This window comes from Balaenoptera borealis (genome assembly GCF_965194805.1).
Source record: "Balaenoptera borealis genome assembly, chromosome: 17".
Taxonomy (NCBI): domain Eukaryota; kingdom Metazoa; phylum Chordata; class Mammalia; order Artiodactyla; family Balaenopteridae; genus Balaenoptera; species Balaenoptera borealis.
Window position 1 is genome coordinate 5,567,376 of NC_138876.1, and position 21,017 is coordinate 5,588,392.

Genomic DNA, 21,017 nt, shown 5'->3' on the forward strand with positions numbered 1-21,017 from the left:
AAGGACAAGGCAAGGCTGGGGAGAGTCAGTACAGTCAGGGTGTGGGTAATAGAATCCTGCAGGGCTATACTACAGTTAAGGAATCTGGCTTGTTTTCTGTGTACTCCCACTGCTAAAACCAACCCTCCTTTACCTTCGCATCACACTGTTTACAAAATGCTTTCCTATCTGTTATTCCACTTAATACCACAATGACCTGGGCATTATCGCTGTTTGGCCATGAGTGCACTATGAGTACAAATGAGTGTGCCGTGCTTAAGGGAGAGCATTGCTTCTCAGCCTGTACCCAGTGTCTTGCAGTTGGCAGGTATTCCACATGCATAACTTCATTAAATCCTTTTAGTGGTCATGGACATGCACTTTCCGGTGTGAGGAATGTCCCTTTCCCCCCACTCAAACTGGCAAACTTCTTCGCAAATTTGTGTATTCTTTCCTGAGGTCATTACTGACCCAAAGCATTCTCACCCCATTTTCCCACAATAGCCTTTTGTAGAGCATGTATTATATTATATTGCACTGCAATCACTGAGCTCCTTGTTTACCTCTCACTGGACTACAAACTCAATGCAGGGGCTGTCTTTTTATCTTCGGTGACTAGTGCAGGGTCTGTCTATTATGTTATTGTGAACAGACAATAAAGGAAGTGCTCTATGAAAGTCAGAGTAAGATTTTTTTTCCCAATTTCTGTTTCTTTTAAACTATTTTCTCACCCCAGTTTTGTTTAATATTTCCGGAGGGCTTTTCTCCATTAGGTCCTTAAATAGCTGTTCTAAGACACTACTGTTTGCTACGGTGTTAATAGTTTCTAATGACTTCATACAAAATCCCAGCAAGGTAACACATTTGCATGTTAAGTAGTGGCCTCACAGAGAGAGATTGCCTTAACCCAAGGTGATCTAGATTTCAGGCTCTGGGGAAGACAGTGTGATAACATCACTTGTTATCACTTGCCTAATTTCCCTTTGAGTCAAAATAGACCTTGGATTCATTCAATCACATGTTTATTGATCCTATACAAAAAGCAAGGCAGTGGGTTAGGTGCTAGAGTCAGGGGTGAACAGGGAAGCCATAGCTTTCTCCCCAAATGATGTCAAATAAACACACAATTACAAAAGCACTAAGTGCTTCCTACGAAAGCAATGGGCACAAGGTTTGTGACGGCACATAGAAGGGGCAGGTTTTTCCATCTTAAAAAGACTAGGAAAGACTTAACAGAAAATGGTTGCACTTAAATTTGGCCAAATACCTGTTACATAATAGGTGATCCATAAATGTCTGAATAAATTTTGCTTGAAGTAACATCTAAAAGGAGTTCTAAAAGATAAGAATTATTAGATGTGAATATTTGTCTATAAATGTGTACTGATATTTGGGGTAGAGGGCTAATAGTTTAAAATGAGCACGTTTAAATTGATTCAAACCCCACAGCACTAGCTCTGCCAGCGTAGTCAATGTGTTTAACTGGCCTGACTCCTAGTGACATCCTCTGGAAAAATACCAATAAAAAATAGCAATTATTTATGGGGATGTTATGAGGGTTAAGTGAGATAATATATGCAAAACACTCAGAACAATACCTGGACAATGCACCTTCTCAATGAGCTTTGGTCTATGTCACTATTGCTGTTGTTCCTATTGCTGTTAGGCAGTGATAAATTATATGTGCAAGAATTCAAAATTTTAACGTTATACACGGGGAAACTAAGGCCGCAAGGACCTACATTACTTGACCTGTGACTGTGAGGTATTTAGAGCAGAATTAGGAGATAGGTGTCAGTTGACCATCCCTCTAGTGGCCTCTGTTCCCACAAAGCCACTTCCTGCCCCTCCTTCATGTCCAGCTAGCCACCTTCTCCACTCATCCAGGACAGATTTCTCAAAATGTGGGAGCGTCACTAGCTACTGAACTCTGCACCATCTAGATTACCAACAGAGGGGCAGAGGTCACAGCAGTAATGGACAGCTCGTTTAGAAATTAGTCTGGGGAGATGAGAGGGATACAATCTGTGGCGCAGTAGATAAGAAGTTTTACTTCATCCTCAATGAGTCATCACCCACTCAGTGTCTGCTTACATGATCCAAGAGAAGGCGAGCTGAGATATAAGTAGAAATGTACCACTGCCAGACAATAAATTCCAAAAAGGTGGCAGCTAGTTTTGGTAATTTGGGTCTTAGAGATAAAGGTAACTGGACAGAAAGAGGTCATATTATTTATTTAAAATAACAAGACATTTAGAAAATATCTGACGCAGAGTAATCAAAAAAACCCTCTCTAAGGCAATTTTTTGAAAGGACCAGGGAAGCCTAAGGCAGACTGTTGGAAGGCAAGGCATGTCTAGTAATACTCCTGGAGAGAAAGATGCTATGTCGAGAACCTGGATATTACATCAAAGGGGGGATCTTTAGGAGATTTAAACAAAGGAGGGTTATGATTGTATTTGTAACTTACAAATATCATTCAGGCTGCAAGACGAGGATGTTTTAGAGGATGACAGGAACTGAGACAGAATCTCAAGTAGGCAGCTATTGTAGCTATCCAGACAGGAGATTGTGAATACCTGTTTAGTGAACTGTACTTGGCATTGAGAGAAAAGAATAACTGGTAAATAGAAAAAAAAAAAAAAAAAAGTGGGTGAATGGTTGAATTTGGATAAGTGGGATTATATAAATCAAATTATGGAAAAGGGTTGTGTTGGGTTAAACTTTTAGAGTGGAAAGGCTGGAGAAGGCAGGATTTTAGGAATAAAAGTACAGCAACGGTGTCTTGGTAACCAGCTTTCCAGGAAAAAATTATACAGATATAAAGAATATATAGCACCCAATTTAAAAATAATAAAATAGAGAATAATATATGTTATAAATTCCACACACCTATAACTGCAGCATGCCTTGCTATTTCTTGCAAAACTTAACCTAAATTTTTAAAATAATTTTATTGCCAACGATAGTGTCACAATACTAAACTCGTGAATAAATGTTTACTATCCACTTAAGTAGATAAGTTGCTCACCTCATTGATAATAGAATGACATGAATGTGGGTTAATGTTTCCATTTATATTAAGTAAAATGAAAGTGAAACAACAAAAGTAGATGTCATAATTTCACTTATTCATTAGTTGATGATGCAAGCAACTTCTTTGCTGAATTAAGAGTTGTCTAATACTGGATAAATACATCCTAAATATTGCTACTCACAATGCAATGTAAGTAGTAGTAATGTAATGTAATGGTTACAAAGATGTCACACTTTTAAATTTAATGTGCATTATCCACATTTTATCCAGCATTTTAAGTCCAGACAATCAACACAACAATAAACCAAGCTCTGATCTGTAGCATTTTCTAATTTCTGTGGTATAAATATCCCCACCATGGCTTATATTAAGCTACCAATACGACATCACTGAATACGGAGTTTGTGCAGCAGTGACGATTATATAGTATTTGTGCCATACAGATACTTAACAGTAAAATATTTAGGAAGTGATGAGTTTCCATGTTGATCTCTGTTTTTAACATAACATTAAAATTTATATATTGTAAGTGAATATAACTTAATTTTAAAATAATGACTATGTTTAACAACCAATTTGCAAAATTCCAGAAAATTTAACAACTGACTTTCATGAGCCAATAAGATGGCTCCAGCATACCGCTCAATGAAAGACAGATCAATGCTGAACAATCAAGAAGAAATATGACATCATCAGGTAAAGTCAGAGTTGAGACTCTACTACGAATGTTAATTTTCTGTGTATGTGAATGTTTGCTGGGGGAAGGGTAAGTTTCTTAAAACATAAAGATTTTTACTAAACTAATCTTATGCTGTTCTCTGGCTATTTTGGTCTATGATTCTTGCACTGTGTCGGACTCTCCCTGTTTTCCTGACTCATCCATGGTTCAAGCTCTGAAACATCTGCCAGGGGCATGCTCCCTCACATACTAGATGGGAGCCTGTAATCAAAAGACAAGGTGATTTCTCAGGGCCATGACACAATGATAGTGTATCTCACAAATTGCATAAATTTACGGTCAGTTTAGGTGCTTTTCTGCTCATTTCCACCACATACAGGACATACAGGACCAACTCTCCCTTGAACTTCCAAATTTGGGCATTTGCCAATGCTGGGAAAATATGTTATCTTCTAAACTAGTTTATTCCTTCTATCAAGTAAATTCGCTTCTATAATGAGGCAAATATTGAAGACTAAATTGGAATAAACTCTTATTACTGATTTCAAATACAGAGGTAAATGATTCTCAAGGTCAGAAGGAAGGCCATTTCTATCTTCATGGGTATTGCAGGCACCTTGATCCAATTCTGTCCCTGAAGCTTATCCCTGTGCACTCTAGATGCCCCAGAGCCTATAGCTCTCTTGGGAAAGAATTATCCACAGAGGAGAGTTTAATGACCCTGACAGTCTTTCATGGCTCCTGTGTGCCTCTTGACAGCCGGGTGTAAAAAGCTCCCCAGGGGCTAGTAAATCAATAAAATCTCAGAGTTGAAAGGCAGCTCAGCTCTGAGAGTCATCCAACTTTCTTGTTTCACACATGGGGCTACTAAGACTCCTGCATGTGAACTAACACTTCAGAGATGAAGCTGGAGAGTTTGCAGAGCTGGAACCCAGAAGCCTGCATCTCCATCCAGGCAGACTTTTTCTTATCACACATGTCCCTTCTAGAGACTGTAAGAGACTGCACTGTATATAGTTTAGGCAGTGTTGTCAAACTCCAAATGCCATGATGTTTTAGCAAAAGGAAATTCAAAGAGGAGAAAATCAGAATGAAGAAAGATCTCCAATTATTTTTAGTCGTAAAAATAATTAGTGGAAATATTAATATAAGCTGGGGCTCTAATAGGAACTGAGACTCTAATACTAATAATTATTCATATTAGCTGGGACTCTAATGAGAGGACTATTTGGGGAAGAAGATGCGGAGGTGGGCTTTGAATGATCAGTGGAGAACCCTTACTCTCAAGCAGAGTATTTGCAATTCCATAGTAGTTACATCTTAATGCAGTATGGTATAAAGAAACAGCGTAGCATAGTGGCTTTCGGTTATAATACTTGATATTACCCTTATGCATCATATGGTTCCTCAGACATTTTTACCCAATTTACATAATAAAAAAAATAAGGCTCAGAGATATTAACAGATTTGGAAACAATCACTCCTTTATTATATAGGGATATAATATCTTTATTATATAGAGATAGTGAGATATAGAGATATTGGTATGATTTATACCAAGGTTTTTTAAAATTAAGTAGAGTGTTCATTCTATGAAAAGGCAATCCTAAATGGTAAAGGATATTTAACAGCATCTGTTGATGAATAGGTCTGTTTATGAAAGAATAATTTATGTATGGTGAATGCATAAGTCTTAAGTTTATAGTTTGAGGAGTTTCCCAAAATGCATACACCTATGTAACCCAAATCCCCAATTAGACGTAGGTTAATTTCTTCAATTCAGGAGGACTTTTAAGACTCTTGCAAGTCAAATCTCAAACCTTCCCTACCCTTTAGGATTTTATATGCATACTGTTAATGTGCTTGATTACTTTGATTGGTTTTTGAAAGTTAAACCATGCCAAGATGGACCTCATCTATTTTTCACGCATTATTCCTCCTAATATATTGCTGAATTTGATTTACCAATATTTTGTTTAGAATATTTGAACCATTTTCTTGACGGATATTGGCCTATAATTCTATTTTCTTGCGATGTTTTGTCTGTCTTTGGTATTGTGGATATATTAGTCTCACAGAATGAGTTGGAGATCTTTCTTCATTCTGATTTTCTGAGTTTGAGTGAAACTGATATTATTTCTTTCATAATTAGTGATAGAATTCACCAGTAAGGCCATTTCCATGTGGAGTTTTCCTCTGGAGAAGCTTCTTTTCACATTTCTTATTTCTTTGTCATTTTTTTGTATCCTGTGTTTTCAAAAGAATTTGTCTATTACATCTAAGTTGTTGAACTTATTGGCAGAATTTTGGTCCTAATATGCCCTTATTGTTTTTTAATGCCCTTTAGATCTGCAGTGATTTTTCCTCTGTCATTCCTGATACTGCTCATATGCTTTTTATGGATCAATTTCTCTAGAGGTATATATATATTTTTGACTTGTTTTCCATTTTCACTTTACTGATGTATTATCTAATTTTTATTATTTCCTTCTGTCTAAACATTTTGGGTTTATTTGTCCTTATTTCTTAGCCTTTTAAAATTAAGTTGAAAATGTATACACTTTATTTAACCTCTTCTTTATTTTCTAACATAACTACTTAAAGTTATAAATTTCTCTTCTAAGCACTTCTTGAGCTACATTGCACACATTCTGCTATTTTGTATCTTAATATTCACTCATTTAAAAATATTTTCTAATTTCCCTCATGACTTCTTTTTTGTCCTGTGAATTATCTAGAAGTATGTTGTGTAATGTTTTGGGAGGTTTTCCAGATAGAATTTCGTTATTATTGATTTTTTAATTTAATTCTGCCTTTTAATTTTTTTTAGGTTTTTTCAGTCAGAGGACATACATACTCTACGGTTTCAATTCTTTGAAATATATTTAGAATTGTTTTATGGACTAATATATGTTATATCTTATTGTTCCATGTGAGCTTGAAAATAATTTGCATTCTGCAGTTGTGGAATATAAAGTTCAATAAATGTCAATTATGTTATTTTGGTTAATAATTTTGTTCAGATCCTTTAAACTCACTGATTTTATCTACTCCTTAAGAGTTAAAATCTCCAACTATTATTGTAAAATCTTCTATTTCTTCATTTAGTTCTGTCAATTAAATGTTTTATGTATTTTTTCCAGCTTTATTGACATATATCTGACATACTGTGTAAGTTTAAGATATACAATGTGATGATTTGATACATGTATACGTTGAAAAATGTTTACCACAGTAAGGTTAATTGATGCATCTTTCACTTCACATAATTACTATTTAGTTGTTGTTATTGTTACAATACTTCCTGTATTATTAAACTCTGTTATTACCCAAATGCCTATTTAGGATTGCTTTGTCTTCTTGATTGTTTCTTTTATCATTATGAAATACCCATCTTTATCTCAGGTAACACTCTTCATGTTGAAATCTACTTTGCCAAGAATGAATAAAATATATTAATATAGTCTTAAGTTTTGTACTTCATATAGTTCCTACCCTTTTAGTTTAACCTATGATTCTTTACATTTAAACCATATATCTTATAAAAAGCAAACAATAGTTTTTTGTTTTGCTTTGTTTTTCTTCAGTCTGACAGTCTCTGTTTTTCAACTGGAATGTTTAGTTCATTTATATATAATGCATGTGTGTATATGGTTGGTTTAAGTCTATCATATTGTTATTTGTTAACAATTTGTTCAATTTATTTTTTCTCCCCTCTCCTGCCTTATTTGGAAGACTCAAATGTACTTATTTATTTTGTATTCCTTTTAGTCTCCCCCTTTCTGTGTGTGTGTGTGTGTGTGTGTGTGTGTGTGTGTGTACTTTTAATGACTACTGATTTTATAGTTTCCTAAATTTATTAGACATTATATAGATTGCAATAGGCATTCTTGGCTTATAACATCTGCCATTAATTAATATGCATCTTGATATAAGGACCTTACAGAAGTACATATCCATTTACCTACTTCTAGTCCTTTGTTCTATTATTCTCATACATTTATATTTATGCAATGAACATTATAGTTCATTTCATTTTTGTTTTAAAGAATCAATTGTCTTTTAAATAAATTGAGGAAAAGGAAATATAATTTCACACATATTTTCTACTTCCGGTGCTCTTCATTCCACTGCATAAATCCAAGATTTATTTGTCATCATTTCCTTTCAGTCTAAAGAACTTTGTTAGGTTTTTAGATACTGAAAACAAAAAGGAAAACAAAAATCTCTCCTTCTCAATTTCTACTTTATTATTTGGTCTCAAGGCTTATTAGAAAATCTAGAGATGAAAATTAACTAAATTTTAGCTGTAAAAATCAATTGAATCATTCTCAGAAATTTTTCACATACATTTATTGAGTACTGTGCTAGCACTAGCATAAAACAGTAATCAAAACTAGGCTCCTGACTAGAAAAACTGAAACCATGACAAACTGTGTATCAAAGCAGGAACATTATTAAGGAATACATTTATTTATTTATTTATTTTTTAAAGCCTTATTCTTTTAAATTTTATTTATTTATTTATTTATGGCTGCGTTGGGTCCCCGTTTCTGTGCAAGGGCCTTCTCCAGTTGTGGCAAGTGGGGGCCACTCTTCATCGCAGTGCGCGGGCCTGTCACTATCGCAGCCTCTCTTGTTGCGGAGCACAGGCTCCAGACGCGCAAGGTCAGTAATTGTAGCTCACGGGCCCAGCTGCTCCGCGGCATGTGGGATCTTCCCAGACCAGGGCTCGAACCCATGTCCCCCGCATTGGCAGGTGGACTCCCAACCACTGCGCCACCAGGGAAGCCCCATTTATTTTTAAGACTACACTTAAATTTTACAAAGATGGTGACTAATTTTTTATCCTTAATGTGTGCCTGGTCCTATGCTAAAAATATTAAGTATTTTCTTTTTATCCCACAAGATAAATATTATTATCCTCACTTTCAAAATGAAGGAACTGAGGGTCAAAGAATTCAAGTAATTCACTCCAAGCCTTATAGCTTGAAAAGGTCATGCCAGAATTTGAATACAATAATCGACCCAAAGTCAATTCATTTCGTTGTGTCTACAAAATATTAGCAACAACTTTCTTCAGTGGAAAGGTTACCTGGAAAAACATTTTATAATTCAGATGTGATTCAGTGTGCTAATGATTTAGAGTTAAAAGACCAGGATTTAAATGCCCTCAGGCAAGTCATTTACTTTCCTGAGTCAGAGTTTCCTTGGAGTTACTGAGAATATCAAGTGGCTGAAATAGCATGGGTGTTCCATAGATTTTTTTTTTTTTTTAATAAATACAACTATAAATAAATGTAACCTTTCCACTATTGATATATATGTATATATATATATATAAGAATTCAGATACATTATACATATATATAAGATTCAGAATTATATATATATATATATATATATAAGAATTCACTTAGAATGATAGGAAAGAAAGATATGTTTGAATTACTATTTTTAAACAAGAATTTTGAAAAGAATTCTTATTTATTTGAAGTAGGGTCTAATAAATTACTAAGGCAAGGGACCTTTTGCAAAAAGATATGCTAATACAAAGATATATTAATACAATGTACATTAATACAAAAATTTTAATTACTATATGTTGCTTTTGTTAAAATAAATGTCACTTGGTTTCTTAGAGTGACTCATTTGCAGTGATGTTCCCTATATATAATAATTTGTTCATAGTATGACCCGTGATTCGATCAAATGCAGAGAGATTCAACACTTTCTGAAATGTGATTAGATTTTTTTATAGAACCAAAGAGGCTTTAGTCAAATATAAAATATGAGACATTAAAAATCAGAAGCAAGATATCTTTGAAGCAGAATGACATGGTTAATTAAGAGAATGATATTTGAAGTCATTGAAAAATTTATCTAATTCTTGACTCCAACAAATGATGGCAGATGAGTTGACATCTGTTTGCCTCAGTTTCTTGATCTGTGAAATTAAGATAATGATAGTACCTATGTCACAGTCTTGCTGTAATCATTAAGGGAGATAAGGCATATATTTCATTACCAATCACATAATCTTTAATAGATTATAGATGGAATAAATTAACAATAACAATGAGAGGTATATTTATTCTCAACTGCTTTGATTCAAGTCTCAGGTCTACCACATACTAACTGTGTGGTCTTGGGTGAGTTATTTAATGACTCTGTGTTTTCTCATCTGTAAAATAGAGCTATCAATACTAATTGCAAAAGAGGTGTGATGGGATGTTTAAATGAGATAATAAAGCTAACACTAATTAACAATCTACAGTGTGAGAGACAATGTTCTAATCCTTTTCACAGATCATGTTGTGTTTGAGGGGCAGCAAACCATGGAGTAAAGAGCATCAGTCTGGACCCTCCTGTCACTCATCAGATATTAGCGTTAGCAAGTTGCTTAACCTTTCTGTACATCAGTTTCCCCATACGAAAAAGGGATGAAAATCATATCTAACAGATAAAATCCGACAAGTAGGGTTGTCATGAGGTTAGGTAAATAGTAAGTACTAATTCTCATTAGTTGTTATTATCATCTTTATTAGAGTACAGAGAATTTTGCTTTGTGCTTGGAAACTCGCTTTCATTACATTTTTAGGACTTCCAATAAGCTAGTTGCTGAATATTGGATCTGCCACTTAGGGTTTCTGTACCTTATTACTCTCCTGTGTCAAATGCAAACACAAAAACCTCACCTGGCCACCTAAACAGGTATAAGTATCAAAACTGTGAACACCATTAAAGGGATCATGGCCTTAGAGCAAGAAGGGCCCTGGAGATCCAACTGCTTAACCCTGTATTTTCTGTGCTGGGAAGCTCATGGTCCCCGACTTGTCCTGGGATTTGTCCAAGTTCACACATAAGAACTAGCACTTCCCAAACTTGAATGAAGACTCATAGTTTTCCAAACCCACTTTTTTCACCACATCTCTCACCGAGGTCTTTGGATCTTGAAGCAGGGGAGCCAGTTGTCAAATTCTCTAATCTAAAAACACCAGGAACCCACCTGCTATTGAACAAGTTGGATGTATTGCCTGTTGCATAGAGGGAGAACACACATCATGGGGGAATCATGAAGTGTCTCCTGTAAAAGAAAGCTAGGAATAACATATTACAGGTTTTGGACTTTGGGTGGGTGATTTGGGGGAGGGCCAAAGGAAGTAGGAGTTTGCTTTAAATTAGATGCTCTCAGAAAGCAGGGGCAATTGTATGATTGGGTGGGTATCACCATAAATCTTATCTATAGAACAAAGATAAATCTTTAACTGGGAAAGAAGTAGCAATCACTCATTTTGGCTTTTGGAGAGAGTTATCTGGTATTTTGTAGGTGACATATTGACATTGTTTTTGTCTGTGCTTACATAAAATTATGCAGTGACCTTACTTTGTGTAGTTGTATCATGGCCTCAGAGTAAACCTGTCTGAGGCTGGTGTTCTGTGAGATAACATATGTCCAACAGAAGAATCATATGGTCAGGCTGTGAGGACTCAGTCAGATTCCAGGGGCTACTCTTTATTCTCCTTTCTTAAAGTTGAACTCTGGATTCAACTATGACATCTACAATCAGTGTGACCTTGAACAAGAAACTTAGCCTTTCTGACGTCCTGGCTTCTCACCTGTGAACTGAGGATATTGCTGGAAAGATTGAATTAGGGCATCCATTTAGGTGACTTGCACTGTGACAAGATCTTTGAAACGACTCAGTGACTATGAGTGTGTGTTCTCCCACTCCTACATATCACTCTCTGTTTTCCAGGGTTTCACATATAAATGTTCCAGAAGTTTTCGAATTCCACTGTTTAATTAAAGTGTGCAAGGGATCGGCTCACTTTTCAACCTGCTTCATCTGCTCTGGAGAAATTCCTAGGAGAGACTCACAGCCAGGCAGTCCAGCTGTCATCCCAGAAGGGAAATAGCTCAAACCGAATATTTCTACCAGCACGAGTCTCCCTGTGGGATCACTGCACGTCCCAACTTAGTGCTGATGGGTCATGTGTGACAACTGCCTCCTTCTGCTTTGCTTTCTAAGGAGGTGGTATGCTGTTATAGACCTCCTCCCAAATGCAGGGGTCTGCAGAGAGCTGAAAATTGTGGCAACCTGGGCCTGCTCCTGAATCCTGAGTTGTCAGAGGCCTTTGCTGTAGTGCATTTAGAATTAGGAAAACCTATGGCCTTAGCAGGTAGGCTGTGCTCTGAATTTTTACACACTGGCACATCTCTGTTAGTTAAAAGGGAGAAGGGGAACAGACAGAAATATCACAATTGGACTTTCCTATTTTTTATGCACAGTCACAGCTAATTTTGTGAAAGATAAAGCATCAGCCCTACTTTTCAAGGGAAAAATCAGGAGGCAAACTTAGGTGATAAGCCCCATATCCTGCAGCTGCTGCCAGGACTGACAGACAGAAAAACACTTCCAAACTATCAATGAATCATCACCAATAGACAAAATGAGCAATAATGTTAGAGAAAATGACTCATTTAACCATCTTTCTATTTTCTCCTTAGAAAATTATATTTAAAAAACACTATTAAATGAAGAGACAACCAAATGCATGCAACTAAAAATAATGAGGAATGTTATTATAGAATTTTGTCCAGCAGTTAATTAATACAGATCTTATGTTATTTTTTATGGATGTTGTGATATTTGTTAGATTCTAATTTGTTATTTTTGAGTCATTTCTTTTATCATTCTTATTAAATATTCAGTTTTACAGCTTATTTTTTATTTATATTTTATTACTTTTCTTTAAACAAGTCTCCCCCTGGACTTACAGCACCTAAAAACCTGTATCTACTACTGGATTAGAAGGCTTAGACATATCATTTTTCTCAGCAAAGGATGACCCAACTGTCACACGTCTTGCTACATATCTGCTAAGTATACTCATTTGGAAACAACAATGGCCAGTGGTGTCTTATTAGAAAGTGAAATAAAGAAAGGGCACTAACACTTGTCTTTAACCCAGAGGAATTAATCACAAATTGTAGGCTGTTATGGGTGAAGACTGATAAAGACATTTGGAAAATGTGTCCCCTCCTATCTGTTTCCACTGGACAATTTATCACAGTTTGTCTGGGTAATTGCAGTAGATCAGCTTCTAGTGTCTTTCCATCTATCCCATGCTGCACACAGCTACCAGAATCTTCTTTCTAAAATGTATGTCTGCCATGATCTTTTTGTTTTGAAATTCATTTTATTATTTATTTAACACCTTTATTGGAGTATAATTGCTTTACAAAGGTGTATTAGTTTCTGCTTTATAACAAAGTGAATCAGCTATACATATACATATATCCCCATATCTCCTCCCTCTTGCATCTCCCTCCCACCCTCCCTAACCCACCCCTCTAGGTGGTCACAAAGCACAGAGCTGATCTCCCTGTGCTATGTGGCTGCTTCCCACTAGCTAACTATTTTACATTTGGTAGTGTATATATGTCCATGCCACTCTCTCACTTCGTCCCAGCCTACCCTTCCCCCTCCCCGTGTCCTCAAGTCCATTCTCTACGTCTGCATCTTTATTCCTGTCCTGCCCCTAGGTTCTTCAGAACCATGTTTTCTTTTTTCTTAGAGTCCATATATATGTGTTAGCATATGGTATTTGTTTTTCTCTTTCTGACTTACTTCACTCTGTATGACAGACTCTAGGTCCATCCACCTCACTACAAATAACTCAATTTCATTTCTTTTTATGGCTGAGTAATATTCCATTGTATGTATGTGCCACATCTTCTTTATCCATTCATCTGTTGATGGACACTTAGGTTGCTTCCATGTCCTGGCTATTGTAAATAGAGCTGCAATGAACCTTGTGGTACATGACTCTTTTTTTTTTTTTTAATTAATTTATTTATTTACTTTTGGCTGCATTGGGTCTTCGTTGGGTTGCACGGGTTTCTCATTGCAGTGGCTTCTCTTGTTGTGGAGCACGGGCTCTAGGCTCAAGGGCTTTAGTAGTTGTGGCTCTCGGGCTCTAGAGCATGGGCTCAGTTGTAGCACACGGGCTTAGTTGCTCCCTGGCATGTGGGATCTTCCCGGACCAGGGCTCGAACCTGTGTCCCCCGCATTGGCAGGCGGATTCTTAACCACTGCGCCACCCGGGAAGCCCCATGACTCTTTCTGAATTATGGTTTTCTCAGGGTATATGCCCAGTAGTGGGATTGCTGGGTCGTATGGCAGTTCTATTTTTAGTTTTTTAGGGAACCTCCATACTGTTCTCCATAGTGGCTGTATCCATTTACGTTCCCACCAACAGTGCAAGAGGGTTCCCTTTTCTCCACACCCTCTCCAGCATTTATTGTTTGTAGATTTTTTGATGATGGCCATTCTGACTGCTGTGAGGTGATACCTCATTGTAGTTTTGATTTGCATTTCTCTAATTATTAGTGATGTTGAGCATCCTTTCATGTGTTTGTTGGCAATCTGTATATCTTCTTTAGAGAAATGTCTATTTAGGTCTTCTGCCCATTTTTGGATTGGGTTGTTTGTTTTTTTGATATTGAGCTGCATGAGCTGCTTGTAAATTTTGGAGATTAATCCTTTGTCAGTTGCTTCATTTGCAAAATAAAAACAAAAATAAACAAATGGGACCTAATGAAACTTAAAAGCTTTTGCATAGCAAAGGAAAACATAAGACGAAAAGACAACACTCAGAATGGGAGAAAATATCTGCCATGTTCTTTACATCTTGCTGAGGCCTCTACTGGTCCCTACGGTACCTTTCCCTTTTGTACAGGTTACACAAAGGCACACCTCCTTACAGAGCTCCACAGGCACATGGCTTAACAAACACATGGAAACTTTGTAAAAAAAAAAAAAAAAAAAAAAGTCTGTTGTTTTTTTTTTAAGTGCCAGACCTAGGACACAAGGCTTGGCTTGGCTTATGGAGCTTGAATGAAATTTCAGTCTCAGCTGCCCCTTCACCTAGGAGATTCATACATTTAACATCCTGAAGAGGCGTTAGAGACCCACCTGGCCTGCCTAGTTTGTAGGTGGATGCCAAGCTCCTCAGCTGACTACCCAAGGCCTTTAACCACCTACTATTCTCTTTTATACCACGAGGTCTAGCCAAACGGAGCTAATTGCTAGTCCTCCATTACATCTTGATTTCTGCCATGTTTCTTTGTTGTGACACATGTTTCAAAGCTTGTTTTTGCATAGCCCAAAGCCCTCGACTGAGTAATTTCTAACCAACTTTGAGACTCAGATCAAGCACCTCACTCTCCAAGGAATCTTTATTGTCCTTGTGTCTACATAGAACACCCTCCTCTGCATTCCAAAGGCACATGCTGTATTCAGCCTTCTGTACTTAACGTACTGTATCAGAATTGGGGGCTGATTTACTTACCACATCCATGACCAGATGTGAGGCCAGTCATTTTGTAACTGAAAACTGCATCTTCAGTTTCTTCTAATTACCTGAAATAACTTCCTTTTCACCATTATCACTATCATCCTCATCACTATGATTTACTGTGGACGTATAAAGTGACTTTTCCTACTCACCTAGGTCAAGGACATGAGTACCTTTTCTTATTCAGTGCAGACTTTCCCCACAGTAGCTCCAAAGACCACTCCATAATTTATCTAGACTTTAAGTATAATACAGTTAATTGATAGAAGTAATTTTGGTGCTTTTTAATATAGCAAATCTCTAGTGAGCAGTAAAGTCACTGGAGAGCATAAAATATGCAGACCCTTTTAATCTAACAGTAAGTTCAGAGCTAATTTAAATGTGGAGCTGCAGGGATAAGAGCCTGGTGAACTTCGGGTGCATTATGGCTACTCCATCACATTGTGTAACTCCATGAGGCACATCAATTCTCTCATGAAAGGAATGGGTGATGCCTTGTAATGCTCTTAAAGCACAGCACCCTTTCACGGGTCCTTTCCACCTGTAACTGTGATCCTCAGACAGGATATGCATCCCCCTGTGGAGGTGAGTGTGTGTTACAGGGATACCGAGCCAGGAGCCGCTAAACATGGGCCAGATGCCTGGGGTGCCCATTTAACCTAAAGATTTGAGGAAAACAGATCATCTCAAAATGAACACCAGTATATCACTGGCTACAAAACTCACATTTTAGAGATGAAACCTCAGATTCAAAGAAATTTTCTGTGTGTATGTCAGGCTGCTTTGTACTGGGTTACCAGACTCTGGAATTTTCTTTTCTCTGTCTTTAGAGTCACTTCAGGGGAAAATATTGCATAGTGCAGACGCACTGCTTAAAATCCTAATTTCGGGATACAAAATCTTTCAAGATCTGCTCTCTGACTACTTTCCCAGTCTCAACTACTGCCAACCATTTCTTCATGCATTATGCTGGCCTGTCTCTGGGACTGACACTAAGCACTCACACACCAGACACCACGCAGGCCCATCCTTAAAACAATCCAGCCACGTGCACATGTGTATTTTCATGACGATGCCTCCAGATCTTTCCCTGCTGGCTCCTGGATGCATAATCCTGTCTCCAGACAGCTATGACTGCTTGTCTCTGTAGTGAAAATATTCACCTCCTAAAAATCTGCATCATTAGTATTTGAAGCTGAACTTTTATCTGATTATATTTTTTCATTTTCTAACCTACTATACTGTAGTCTTGTCAAATTACTTAGAGTACCTGAAACATTTCCCAAAGTTTCCTGCCTTTATGCTTGCTTCCCTGTCCTTCACTTCCTTGAATTTGCTGGAAATGTCTCCTCTACTCCAACCTTTTCCACTCCTGCTCATTAGTGCAGGATTCCACAACAATGCGCCGATCTGTGATCTTAGGATACAAGCTGGATACTGCAGTAGAACCTAGATCAGTCTTTCAAGTGTGGTTCTTTTCCTATGCCTGTCAGCTACTAGACAATGGGTTCTTAGAGAATGGAGAGAGTATATTATTATTTTTTGTGTCTTCGGGGAATAGGGCAATGTTAAATATACAAATATGCACACATAAACTTACCAAATAAAGAAAGAATCAGTGACTGGGTAACATGAGTTCCAAAAATATATACCAAACAGAATGTAAATCATCATACTTTGTAATTGTAGGGTGTACCTTTGTTTTGTTTTGGTTTTAGATGTTGCCCCGGCTAAAATGCATTTCAATATCTCCCTCTTGTGCTCAGGATGGTCTAAACACTTTACAGGATACACCCTTGATATGTCTACTAATCCTCACATTCCAAGAGCTGGCTCCCTCCTGCTGCAACTACCGACAATCTTGCCAGTGGAGTTTTATGCTTTGACAGGATTCAGCTACTTGTCATTTTAGCTCTACCAAAATGCCATTTTCTTCAGTGTTTCTCGGTCTACACATAGATTACCTCATCTGCTGGAAACGCCCTAGTCCTTCTCTTTGCAAGGTTTAAGTCTACTCATTCACAGAGGTTTAGAGTACAGGTCATATTCTCCAGGTAATATTCCCTAACTATCCCTCTCCCATTTTTGCTTCATTAAGTGTTCATATAGTGCTCTTCTGTGCATTCTTTTGCTATAGCACTTATCACCTCATATTATAATAATGAATTTACTTTCATGAAACCTCCCCCAATATACCAGTAATGTGCACAAATAGTAAATGGGATGCCCTGCATCCCACAGGGCAGCTGAAATGTGCTCTCAGGAGTCACTTGATTCTAAACAAGATCCATTTCCAGTGATTCTTTCATGAAGGATTAGCACCAAATAATACTTCCTAATAGGTAAGCACGATGACAAAATTACAAACACAAATACTCAGCATGGCCTTCAAGGTCCTAAAGGGGCTCAACCTTGCCTACTTGCTTAACTTCCTCTGGTACCAGAGTCAGCCTCACCTTTGTACTGCCACACTGGCTTCCTCTCAGTTTATCCAAGGTTCCACTCTTGGATACCTGGGTTTTGTACTTATCCTTGGAAAGATCTTACTGCATTCTCCTACTTCTGACTAATTGTGATTCATCCTTCAGATCTCAGTCCAAAGAGCATTGATTAAAGTAACTTTTTCATATTAGACCCTTCCCATTTAACTTAAGTCTTTCTTGCATATTTTCTCATACTGTATTATAGTCCCCCCATAGTATTTATAAAGTGTGCAATTATAGTTTTACAGATTGCAATCACAGAAAAGGTGGGAAGCATGTCTGCTTACTTACTCTCATCTCCAGATATATCATATCATATATTGAATAGAACATTTTGAAGACTGGGTATAACCTCATAATCACCATAAATAATCTAGTGGAAGAACACTGGCTGGCACTGAAACACACTTTTCATGTATACTTCTAAAAGGAGCTTTAAATTCTACTTTCAAAGTGAGGTCCATAAATGGTTGAAGTGGCTCCATCCTTAAGGCATGTGTACAGTCTACATGGTGAGTACTGGGAAGGACAAGTTCTGTCTAAAGCTCAAAGATATTTCTAAAGATGTGTCCTCCTTCATATAATTTACATAAATGTAAACATAAGGCATCTTCTAATCTCTCAAGAAGATCAGGTTGGCATTCCCAAATTGAAACCATGAAGACTGTCATATATATATATATAGATAGATAGATAGATAGATAGATAGATAGATAGATAGATATAGTATTCTTTTCTCCTTTCACCTCCTCTCTGCATTTACCCAGATCCCCTATGGGAAAGGCACTCATCCTAGGAAAGCGCAGTAAGCAATGTGGAGACTCAGGTGAGTGGTGTTTAAGAGCAGGACACATCAATCAGAATCTTTCCAGTGTGGAATTTGGATTTGTACAATTTACACTCATTTCTTTTCTCCCCTTTTGAATACTGAATTTACTTAACCCTTTACAAAAGGATTATAATCCCTGGAATCATATAATTTATGGAAATAAAGGGTCTTTAGTTGATATCAATAATAATGATAAGAACTCACATTTATTAAACTACAATATGATGGATACTGAAAATTGCTTTAATTGGATGACCCTATTAAACCATTACCACCCACCACGAGTAGGCACTTCCCTTTTTACTCTGTCAGGTGAGATAGATGTTCAAGTCAGGTAGCTAGTACAATACATGGCTGAGCTGGAGTTACCATCTGAATCTGTCTGACTCTATAACCCATGTTCTTAGCCTCTAGGTCTCAGTTTCCCAGATATCATTTTGTCCAAACCCATTACTTTTTTCATATGGGGAAAGGGAGGTCTAGAAAAGAGAGTGAATGGAAAAGATCCTATGGCTTAGCAGTGGCAGAACTAGAATTAATGCCTAGTTTCCTGAGTTCCGTTGTCTCTCAACTAGTTTTTTCAATGTACTTTGCATCATAAAAGTCAGAATTTCAGGGTTTCTTAAAAACTAGGAGTCCCTGTTACTTAACAAACACTTAACATTGTGCTAATTATGGGCCAGTCCTCTAAACCCTTTACATGGACTAACTCATTTAATTTCTTTAAGGATCTATAGGCAGGTACTATTATCCCCTCCATTTCACATTGGGTGGACATGAGGCACCAATCAGTTAAGTAATCTGCCTAAGAACACATAACTAGTGAGTGCTAGTGAGTGGTAGATTTGGGATTGGGTCTCAGCAGCCTGGCTCTAGACTTTGCACTCTTGACCATTTAGGTGAGATGCTTCTCTTTCAACTACAGCTAACAGGTGGCAGAGCAGAGCTGGCACCTTCACACAGCAGAATGAGGAGAAACAGAAGTCTACCCAAATGTCCCCCACCACAAATTTGCCATATCTGAAATACTTCCCTTAGAGTTATCCAAATTTTGAACTAGAATAATTTTTCCACTTGAAGGACAAAAAAGACAATTGCTTTAGATTGAAACCTACTTCTGTTACACACTAGCAGTGATGGTCTTCAGCAATTGACTTGGTGAATCTGTTTCCACAGCAGCAAAGTTCCTATGCTGACTGCATCCCAGCGTTTGCTTGGATGATCAAATGAAAAATTTAAAACTATATGTCTAAGTAAAAATACTTTAAATAAAAACATATTAATACGAAAGAAAATGTTGTCATTTTCATTAGATAATTATAGTCACTTAGCAGTATCATGAACAATGTCAGTGTGTTTAAGACACTAAATACCCTTCCCAAAGTACAGCATGGTCTAAGATGTGTGTTACACCAGTATAATCAGTTAAGTATCCGTGAAATACTTTTATATTTTGGGTTCATTCTTTCAATAAATATTTTTCAGACCTAATGTATAAAATGCTCGCTTCTTAAGACCAATTTATGATCATTTAACTCATTGGGAATTCAAACTATGACATTGAAATTAAAATGGAAGAAGAGAGGCATTGAGGAGCTGAGTATTCTTCTTCAAAGGGAAAGCCTTGTTTATTTTTGAACATTGTTCTATGTGCTGAGTACAATATAGAGCACAAGGTAGAAGCTCAATGGCTGTTTCTGGAATTAAATGGAATAGGCGTTCATCCAAAACACACAGCTTTTCTCCATGTGTTTATTACAGAAGCATTTTACTGGAGCTGGAGAGGAAACCAGGCATTTATTTTAATACTGTGTCCCAAATCCTAGAAACAAATTTGTGTTCAATTACTACTTAAATCAAATATCAGTGTGTATGCCTCATGCTCTTCAGGCTGATGGGATTATTGGACATGACTGGAATTAGACATGAATGATGCCATTCTTTACTTTACCAAGCTATTAGAGATTTAAAGAACAGTCGTCTGAAGTGATCTGAGAAGACAACATTCAGCAGTATTCTACAGTAACAATGTCTTTCTGCTGTCAACTTCAGCATTTTTCATGAGTTGTTGGCAGGGGTGGGTAAGGGCTTTCTGATAAATACCAATGGGCCAGATTTGATTCCATCTTTATTTCCTTATTCACTTAGCATTTTTTCCCCAGCAGTCTTGAAGTTTCACTGGCGTTTTACTAGTTTGCTTCTGTCATAGAATGCTTTTTGATTGTATTGAATAGAATAATAATACTTAGAGAAAAATCACATAAATGATTTGGCCTAGTTCCTCCATGTTAAAAATATGGAAAATGTGGCCATTTAAGAAGGTTGTGGTTTCTCCCAAATCATGCAGTTAGATGGTAGCAGAGCTGAACCTAAAGTTCACATTTCCTTGTTCCCAGTTCAGAGCTCATACTACTACAAGTAACCTTATTTAGGATTCAAGCCCATGTTTTCACATACTATAGAAATATCCCAAACCTCTGCTTTAAAATAATTCAGAAAGTAATTTCCCCAGTACACACACATACACACACATACAATTTTAAACAGCTCTAACTTTGGGAGACATCTGTAAGTGCATGTGTCAGGAACTGTACGAAGTAAATCCCATGTTATCTCATTTAATCTGTACACAAAACAGCATTTTTC